Here is a 9,489-nt window from a genome sequence, read left to right on the forward strand (position 1 = left end):
GATCAGCTGAGTGTAAAAATACAGATGTGAACCTTTTAAAATTAAACCTGCAGCAGGGTGAAGTCTGCATGATGTGAATGGCTCTGACTACTTCCTGAATCTGTGTATTTACACAGTATGTGCTCTGCTGATTTGCTGTTTTTAGTGACGGATAAAGCTGCTGCTGATATTGGTGCAGCGCTTCCTGCATGTGTTTCATAATTAATGTGATTTAATGTGAAGGCAGTGTCTCAGTGGTGGCCTTCACCGGGTAAACAGCTCCAGGATATGATGACAACACTTTCTCTCAAAAATCAATTCAGAGGCTTTTTTTTTTTTTAATTTGTCAGGAAAACTGAAAAATCTCTGGGATAAAAATGTTTTTTTATCTCCTCTCAGAGGTCACAAAACAACTTTTTTAGTTTTTGTTATTTTAGTCACCAAAGCAGAAAAAACAACTGAGATTTAAAGCCAACCTCAAAGTGTTTCAGTACCTTTATGATTTTCCGCTATCAACCAATCAACTCATAAAAAAAATCGGTTTCCAGCTCTATTTTGGATCTTGTTTACTTATTGTCCGATCATGTTTACGTGGATGGGAACCTGAGGAGACTCCTCTCTCTGCTCGAATCTCTCGGTCGCTCTCCGTCTCTGTCAGAGGAAGATCATTGTGGTCCAAAATAGTCCTTTTGTTGCCCGTGGAGGAAGTGATGTGGTGGTGGAAGTGGAGGGGGGAGTGCTGAGAAAGGAGTGAGGTCATGAGAAGGAGAAGTGACCTTGGAGGCCATCGCACACTCAGGTTCCCACAAACACACAGAAACACACAATCCAGGTCACATCAGAGAGAGAATAAAACTTTTTTATTCTTCGAATAAAACAGGAAATTCGGCGAAGGAAACTTTAGATTCAAGACTTTTAATGCAGACGGTTCAAACAGCGACATTAGTAAATAAAGAATGATTCTTTGCTTTTGTAAAACATCATCTGACTGGTTGCATTGTGTCTAATGTAGGCACCCACAATCTTAAACACTATTATTTACTATGTATATATCGTTGTGTATTCAGCGTGTTTTGAGCTACAGTGCACTGATTGCAAGATTTCCTTCCTTCATACCGACTCTTGGAGTCATTTGTGTTATATTTAGCGCTAATGATTATGCCTTGAAATGTGGAATACAATCCTTTGCCATCAGACTCTGGTCTTTGGCATCAGTGAGTAAAAGCTCATCTCAGATTGGATATCAAGTTCACGATTTCAGTGAGTTCAGCGTGCCACGTTACTCTGAAAGTCGAATAATCACAAAACTTCCCCCAGAAGTGCTGCCGGATCCCCTCAGGTGTGAGCTGAGGGTGTATCTGTCTCCTGCACGGACGGCCCTGTCACCGCTCCCTCTCATTGACGCCGCCTCCCTCGTCACATCACCGGCTTTGTAGAGCCGCCACCTGCTGTGATGTCACCATCTGCAGCTCATTTACCTGTCAGGACACTCCCTCACAGAAATAAACGGATACCAGCGCATTAATTACAGACGGGGAGCGGCTTGACTTAAAATGACTTTACTGCTTCTTATCGGTGGAACAACAAAAGAACTGGAAAGATGACAACCTCAATCTCACACACACACAGGCACACACACACACACACCTTGTAATTAGTGACATAGAGGTGATGATGAGGGGAGGAAGGATTCACATGGAGATGGTCTGACAGCTTCATCAGTTCCACCACAGTGAGGACAGATGGCTCGACAACCACCACACACACACACACACACACGCTGGGCTTGGCGAGGCTGACAGCACACACACACCCCTTTCGGAGGAAACTGTTTATTCTGCCCATGAGAAGCTCAGAGGATGATGGGAAAGCTGGTTAACTCATCTTCTGGTGGCGGTGTAACGTCAGCTGCGCTTCATGAAGGATAAACTTGCTGTTTTACATCAGATTAGTTACAATGTTACACACCAAGTCCCATTAACCTGACATGTTCCACCCGGCACTGTGTCATGCACTAAAAGCTTCCATGATCCATCTTTTTGACCTCTCATCGAGTGGGCGAGAGACTCTGGTTTGCCTTATTTTTATTGGAAATGAAAAAATACACCTGAAACATGCTGTAACATTTGATTTTTTACTGTGTTAACTCCTTATTGCGTAAAGTAAAAATATCAGCCTGGTACCTAAATGGAGGTAAAAAAGAGCTGTCATTGGCCACCTGCTGATATGAGCCTTGAAAGTTTCCCAGAATGCACTTTTTTAGGTTTTCTCCAGCACATTATCAGTAAACATTGAGTCTACTAAATCTTGCCTCTGCTCAAAATCATAGACATTAAACTGCTGGAGTAAACTAAGATATATTCCTGATACTGATGCTCAGAGCTGGTTGGAGGAAGAAAAAGAAAAGTCATGTGGAACAAAAGCCAGATTGTGTCTACATGGTTATAAATATCTTTGCGATCGTGGTTGAACTGTTTCCAACGGTCCTTATCGCAGTGAGAATTTAATCTCACCAGAAACGTGATCTTGGCCCGCAGAGGAGAGCGCGCCGGTAATCGCTGCTTCTCCTGAGCGTGCAGAGCGACGTGGGCCGGGCGGCCCTTTCCCTGACTCTGCCGTGTGGACATCAGGAAATAAATCACCATCAAAGGCCGCTCGGCACAATCAGCCCCAGATGGTCTGTGAGCCTCTCAGCTGTTTGAGAAATGTTGAAGTAATTAACAATTAGCAGTTCAAAGAGAGGCCGATGGGCCGAAGCAGACCAACCAGAACGAGTGTGCTCGGAGAGGGTGACGGGGTGAGCTGGTGTGTGTTTTCACACCCTCTGAATGATGAGCGTCGGTCCACATGCCGCTCTGCGGATTTTATTAGGACAACGAAGAAAAAGACACATTAGTGTAACAAACATTAGGGCATGTTAAACTTAACTTCATGTGCCTGTTACACTGAGGCACTTTAAAGCCACCTCACATCTGCTGTGTTTGTTTTTTTTACTTTTTAATGAGCCATTTTTAATCCTTTATTGTTTTTCACTGAGTTTATTCAGCTGTTATTATATAGAGACGTTACATTCAGCTGCAATATGTGCATTTTATTGCTTTTTATTGACATTTTTAGTATTCTTTACTTTGTTTTAATAAAGGGGCTGGTGCTTGTGTTCTAGTTATAGAGGGCTCATGCTTCTCAGCACCCCCTTTCCCGGGAAGGTCATTGTAAAGTTGCAGGAGAGTCCCTCTATTCGTCGAACCTCAGGTCCTACAGGACTGATGGAAACAAGAAAAAAACTAAATAAAAATGATGAACTATTGACAACCTCTCATCAACAAAAAAAAAACGAGATGATGTTCCAAAGAGAGGAGCTCCAATCAGAACTAATTAAGTTGTGTAGAAAGGCTGGACAAGTTTGGAAATTATCCAATCAGAAGTAATTAAATGGTACGAGGAAGCGGTACAAGTAGCTCCTCTCCTCCCTCGAGGAAGACAAGAGTAGACATGTGGACACATTTAATGTCAAGAAAAATAAGACGCTTTGTAAACAGATACAGATTTTACCGCTACCTGTCAGTGAAAGAGGCCACACCCCTAATAATCCAGACCCCACCCTTCGTTACTGCACAGTTGTTGTGAAGGAAGGAAGTTAGTCGTAGAGACCAGAAGAGGCTGTAACCATGTTTATTTCTTGGACATTTTAACATCGGGGCCTGACTCACTGCTGGAGCCTCTGGTAGGCTGCAGGTTTTGGTGCTTTGGTTCATTGTTTTAGCTCCATAGGTTGGTGTTTGGTTTAATTTTATTCATGCTTGCAGAGGTTAAGCTTCATCCCTCCCTGTGCATACCTAAAGCTCCTAAATGAGATGATCTGCACGCCACAGCGACCCTTACAATTCCCCTCCTGTTCTTGCAGACGTTCACATCAACAATTGGAGACATTTGACTTTTAATTTGATATCTTAGAAACTCCTATTGTTTCTGCTTTAATCCCATTTCCTCCTTTTAACTTATTACTGGCAATTTCCCTTTCCTCCTCCCCTCCTCCCGATGCTGATGACTTAATTGTTTTCTCGCTGCCCAACACGAACTGCCCCTGGGAACCCGCCACGTCCTCCGTTACATCCTGAGGCCACGGGATCCGGTGACACAGCGTGTGCGAGTGTGTGAAAGTCGGCCAGTAAATGTGTGTTTTCATGTGCGGCGGTACAAATGTGTGTACGCGCCTTTCCCAACATGAGCGGCAGGCGTGTTTAAGCCCACTCTGCAGCGAGACGTGTGGGAAGCCAGATGAGAGGGCTTCCTCGCCGTTTTCCCAACACCAGTGATTACCAGTCGCGGAAATGCTAATGGCTGTTTTGATAGCCACGGGCCGAGGCTTAAGCATTTGTTTTACTACGTAAATCCATGTCTGGCCCACGCTGCCCCCACGCCTGTTGATTTTAAATTATGAGGATATTGCTGCTGATCATGTTCACTCTTCAAATTTCACAGTTGCAGCTCACTTCCAGTTCAATCCAGGCAGTGAGCCAGAATCCCATCCTCAATATTTAAGTATGCCAGAAAGATGTTTCTACAAAAAAACCACAAAAAACTGCTGTATCCAGTCTATGCCATTGAAGTCAAGATATTTCACCACAAAGTTTGGGCTGTGGCCTTTTATCTTTATGGGAATATTTGACCCCTTTACCAAAGAATCTGTTTGTGCTCTAGAAATAACCTCAAACATAAAAAACTATTGTGTGGCTAGAGATTCCAGTGTGACCCTTAACTGTGAGTTTGTCCTTGAATCTGAGAACCTGGCATATACGGAGATAGAGTGGCACATTGTGCCTTCAGATAAACAGCAGGGCGACGAGATAATTATCTGGTATACTGGAGGTGTGATATATAACAATCTCTATGAGCCATTAAAGAACAGGGTCCACTTTGAATCTTGTCTGATGCAAAAGCACTGAGTCTGTTGACTCAGTGCTTTTGTTTTGCTTAGAGTGTCTTATGTTTCAGTTTAATTCTTGTTAGGATTTGCTAGTTCTTAGGTTTTGGTTTCTGTGTCTCTGTGCCTGCCCCGGTCCCATGTCTCCTGTCTAAGTCCTGTCCTATGTTCTCTCTGTACTGTGTCAGAATCGGGTCTCTGAGTCTGTGTCTGTAAGTTCAGTTGGTGTGCTTCCTGTTTTACTTTGAAGGTCCGTGTCTTATGTCAATCTATCCTGTTGCTTCCCTTGTCTCGTCCAGCCCAATTATTCCCAGCTGTGTTTCCCTTCTGCCTCCCATTTCCTGATAACCCTGCTGTGTATTTTAGTCTGTAGTGTATTTTTATCCCGTTTGTTGTCGCGTCGTGCCCTCACCGTGCTGTCGTTTCCGCCGTCTTCCTGGTTTAAAGTATAATTAGTAGTGCTGTCAGCGTTAATCTCGTTAAAATGATGTTAACGCCATAACCACATTAACATGGCAAATCTCTGTTAGCGAGTTAGCGCGGCTGGATGGCGTCAACTCGTTAGCTTGGTTAGCTCATTAATGCGTTAGCGCCGTGCAGCCCCATGCAGGGGGCGATCCGCGCTAACTCGCTAACGGAGATTTGCTGCTTTAATGCAGTTATGCCGTTAACGTCATTTTAATGAGATTAATGCTGACAGCACTAATAATTGGTGAAACTCTTCATCTATTGCCCCTTAGTTCTCTGTATCCAAGTTTATCCAAAGCAAGGTGAAAAATTTACTGGAGTTTTGAAAAACTTTAACTTGTTCGTAACGGAGAGGCTAAGTATGCCAGTGTGCTACGTAGATGGTGAAGCTGTGGAAGGAAACAATCTGAGGATGAGATGTAGTTCCTCACAAGGTACTCCTGCTCTGGATTACACTGTAAACCCGAATGTTCAAAGTAATTAAACAGATTAAGTAGTGTATACTCAAAGTCTTTAAAAAGTTCTGTTAACTTAAATATGTCAAGTTCGTATAACATGTTCTTCTTTTTGACTAAATGAAACTAATAATATTTGATTGAATTTAACTATTTCTATATTAAGTAAGCATCACTTAAAATAATAACTTAAGCACAACGTAACACAGTTAAGTTAGGACATATAAGAATGGTAAAGTCCTGTTATTTTTGTTGTTTCAAGTAGGTAGGATTTAATAATAAACTTAATTTATGTAGCACATGCTAAAATACAATAAAATCTCAAAGTGTTTCACCAAATAAGTAAAATCAAATTGTCTTAAATGCATTAGTGGAAGACGAAATGTATTTATTTTAATATTCATTGTTTTATCACTGTGTCCTACATATATATTTTTAATTTTTTCCGTAAGTGTTGAGCAGCTGCAGGAATAAATTTTTATTCCGAGTTAATCTCTGATTCACCCTCCGAAGCGGAAGGCGGCGCTAATGAGCATTAATACGAAACACAGAAGAAGTAAAGGTATATGGGCGGGAACAGCACCAAAGAGGCAACACGGACGACTGGAGAAAGTTGGACCTAAAGGCAGCAACTAGCATCACTGGACTTACAGTAAGTTTTCAATGTTGATATTAGTTTATTGTTAAAATACGAATATTTAGTTGTATTTTGGGTGCGTGTCGAAAAGAATAGCAGAAATGTCGGTCCGTGTTTTTTATGTGCTTTGCTGCTCTCCCTGAAGGAAACTTTGCGCTTGCAGAGCTAGCATTAAGTTGTTGTAATGAGGGTCGCAGGCTGTTTAAAAAGTTAGATACTACTTGCTCTAGAGGTGGCGCCTGGTCGCCTAGTATGAAACAAAGTATTTTAATCTCTCTAAATTTTTAAACCCCCTCTCATGACTCAGAATAGTTGGGTCCAAACAAGCCCGTTGTCCCTGCAGTTACACAACGGAGATGCCTGTCTGCAGTGAGAGTGCTTTCAAGCAGTTTTCTTGTTAGAAACGCTATATTTTAAACTATATGTGCAGGGTTAGGGTTGTGAAGGAGCTCTTGGACCTCTGGCCTGCTCTAAAAATGGAGTCTGAGGTAATATGGATCAGCTCTGTTTAAAATGAAAATTGTAATTCTTACTCATGTGGCAGCTTTTTGCTGCTTTATAAAGATGTGCGAGATTCTTCAAATTGAACTGTATTGTCCTTCTGCTGTAGTTGTATGCAGAGTTTCAGCGGATTACAAATCAGAACCTGCCCAATACATTCTACGCTGAACTTGACCGCCATCTTCCTCGACTGATGACCTTATTCAGCCAGGGCATCAAAAACTGGGAAGACAGCAGATGCCCTGGTTGAAATTCTAAGAATTCACAATGAACAGGTAATAATAGATTGTTACACATTTCATAGGTTGAACCAGTGGAACATTGGACAGGTTCAATGATTTAAATGAGCTTTTTGAATTTTGCTATTACTCCACTTTGTGTTTGCTATTTGTCTGACTGTATTAAAGATGTGAACAGGTTATTTGTGGACATATGTTCTGATTTGACTGTTGTTTTTGTTGTTGTTCAGTAAACTCACCAGTATATAAAATTCTGTTTTTATCTGGAAATAGGAAATCCATGATATCCACACCAAGTGCACTACCGTTCTCCACGCCCTTCCTGTCTATCTGCATGAGGATGTCTCTGGATTTTTCAGAACCTGCACTGTGAGTGTCCTTAAGTATCTAACAGATACTACTGTGTATATAAACAGTGCATCAAAGTACAAACATGTATTTTGATGCACTGTTTGGACTTACCTTTGTTTAGTCTACTCCTGTGTATTTCCTTTAGCTTAGTTTCAGTCTATCTCACACCACTTGATTCTCTGGTGAATTAGCTGATTTATGTGTGCAGAACATGGATCTTCTGTTTTTCACCTCTTACAGTGAGACTCAGGTCTCCCTTGTAAAAGAGGTATTGGATCTCAGTGGGAGTTGGTAAAATGAGAAATTATATGTCGTCTGTTGTATTTCTTGGGTTAGATTGTGATTAGTATCTCTTTTTCATTAATTCAGGACGAATCTGATGAGTTGGAGCTTGATGGTGTTGAAGTGGCCCTCTTCACTGTCATCAGTGACCATCACACAACAAGTCCAGTTCACTACCAACCTGTGAAAATCTCTGTCGTCATTGAAAGTGATGCCGTGTTCAGTCTCCCCAGATTTGGTGAAGCCTTCCTAGTAATGTTTGGACTGATCTATGCACTTCACCACAGCTACCCCAAAGCCCTGACCAACACTTTAGAATTTACTCAAAAGATTTTATTTGGTCTAGAAAGTGGTAAACTGTCACCCAGGTTACAGACCCTCAAGAATGACTTGGTTATGTAGGAACTCATCTGAAAGAAGGATGCAGGGTGAAGCATTATAAAAGGCTAGTTCAAAGTTCTCTCCTTTCATCTAAATAATGCCTCAAAACATTATTAGATTACTCTACAGGTGTTCAGCCAATAGGTCCAAACTATACAACGTGCCTTTGTTCTCATTAACATAATGCAAAGCAACACTAATGTTTTGTATGTTTTAATGTTTTTCGTAATACTATTTCCAAAACATTGTGGGCTGCGCAAGATGACCTAAATTTCACTGTTTGATACTGGTTAATGTAAAACAAATAGCATTGTAATTCACTCAAATTGCTGCCTTGTTGTCTTATTCAGATATTAGCCAGAGAGCCAAAAGCACATTTTGATATTATTAATTATTATTTTTCATTACTCTGACAGTTTTCCTGACTAAACAATTTTTGGTCTACTTATTTTAATTTATAAATGTTTTTGTTAATTATTTTTAATTTATGTAATTTTTTTTTTTAAATGTATTTAATTTCAACATAGTGCTAAAAGGGAGCAGGCAAGATACTGTTCAATGGCAGATGTTTATGACTTTTGCATATTAAGTTACCGATACTCAGTGTAATTGAGGCAATCAATTGCCTCAAAAATTTTAAGTTTTGGGTCACATGTTTTTAAGTATCAAGTAGTCAACATATTTGACTAACGTGTACTTAAAATAATGACAACACAAACTAATAAACATTTGAGTTTTGTTAACATAAAAATGTTGTAGTTGTGTACTTATTTTTTATAAGTTCTGTGAACTTATTTCTTTGAATTTGTAAACTTGAAACTTTAAGTCATATTAACTGCAAATATTTGAGTTGACCGTTCTCAAAAGATACAAGTACCATGTAATCCAAACTTTTATGTTCTGGAAAAATTTGGCTTTTGAGTTGATCAACTCAAAAAAATTGAGGCAATCGATTGCCTCAATTTTTTTGAGTTCTGGTAACTTATTCGGGTTTACAGTGTACAGCTGGTCAAAGGCAAGCGGAAACCAGATGTTGCCTCTAAGTGCCTTTGTTGACACTACAGCTGGTGACTTGTATTTACGCAAGATCACAGAGAGTGATACTGAATCTACAGGTGCATGCTCGTAAGTCTTGTTGGTATGGAAGAGTGGGAGGTTATACTCTGTTCCCCCTTACAGCTTACATCACCACAGACTATGAACAATGAATCTGGAACTACAGCAGCAATTGAAACCAATATGATTGTGATGATCATCCTTGTCCTCAAGTCA

At 40.7% G+C, this 9,489-nt stretch overlaps 1 long non-coding RNA gene across 1 annotated transcript; it reads left to right on the forward strand.

The window, feature by feature from the left end:
- The first annotated feature begins 6,312 nt into the window (after window positions 1-6,312).
- Window positions 6,313-8,968, forward strand: LOC146651442 (uncharacterized). Its single transcript, XR_014907926.1, has 4 exons — window positions 6,313-6,478; window positions 7,074-7,239; window positions 7,477-7,572; window positions 7,924-8,968. It is a non-coding gene; the product is annotated as an uncharacterized LOC146651442 (long non-coding RNA).
- The last annotated feature ends 521 nt before the right edge of the window (window positions 8,969-9,489 follow it).

The sequence above is a fragment of the Rhamphochromis longiceps genome, linkage group LG16, assembly GCF_057381845.1.
Source record: "Rhamphochromis longiceps isolate RC_006_pf linkage group LG16, R_longiceps_female_GT1.1, whole genome shotgun sequence".
NCBI classification, from domain to species: Eukaryota; Metazoa; Chordata; class Actinopteri; order Cichliformes; family Cichlidae; genus Rhamphochromis; species Rhamphochromis longiceps.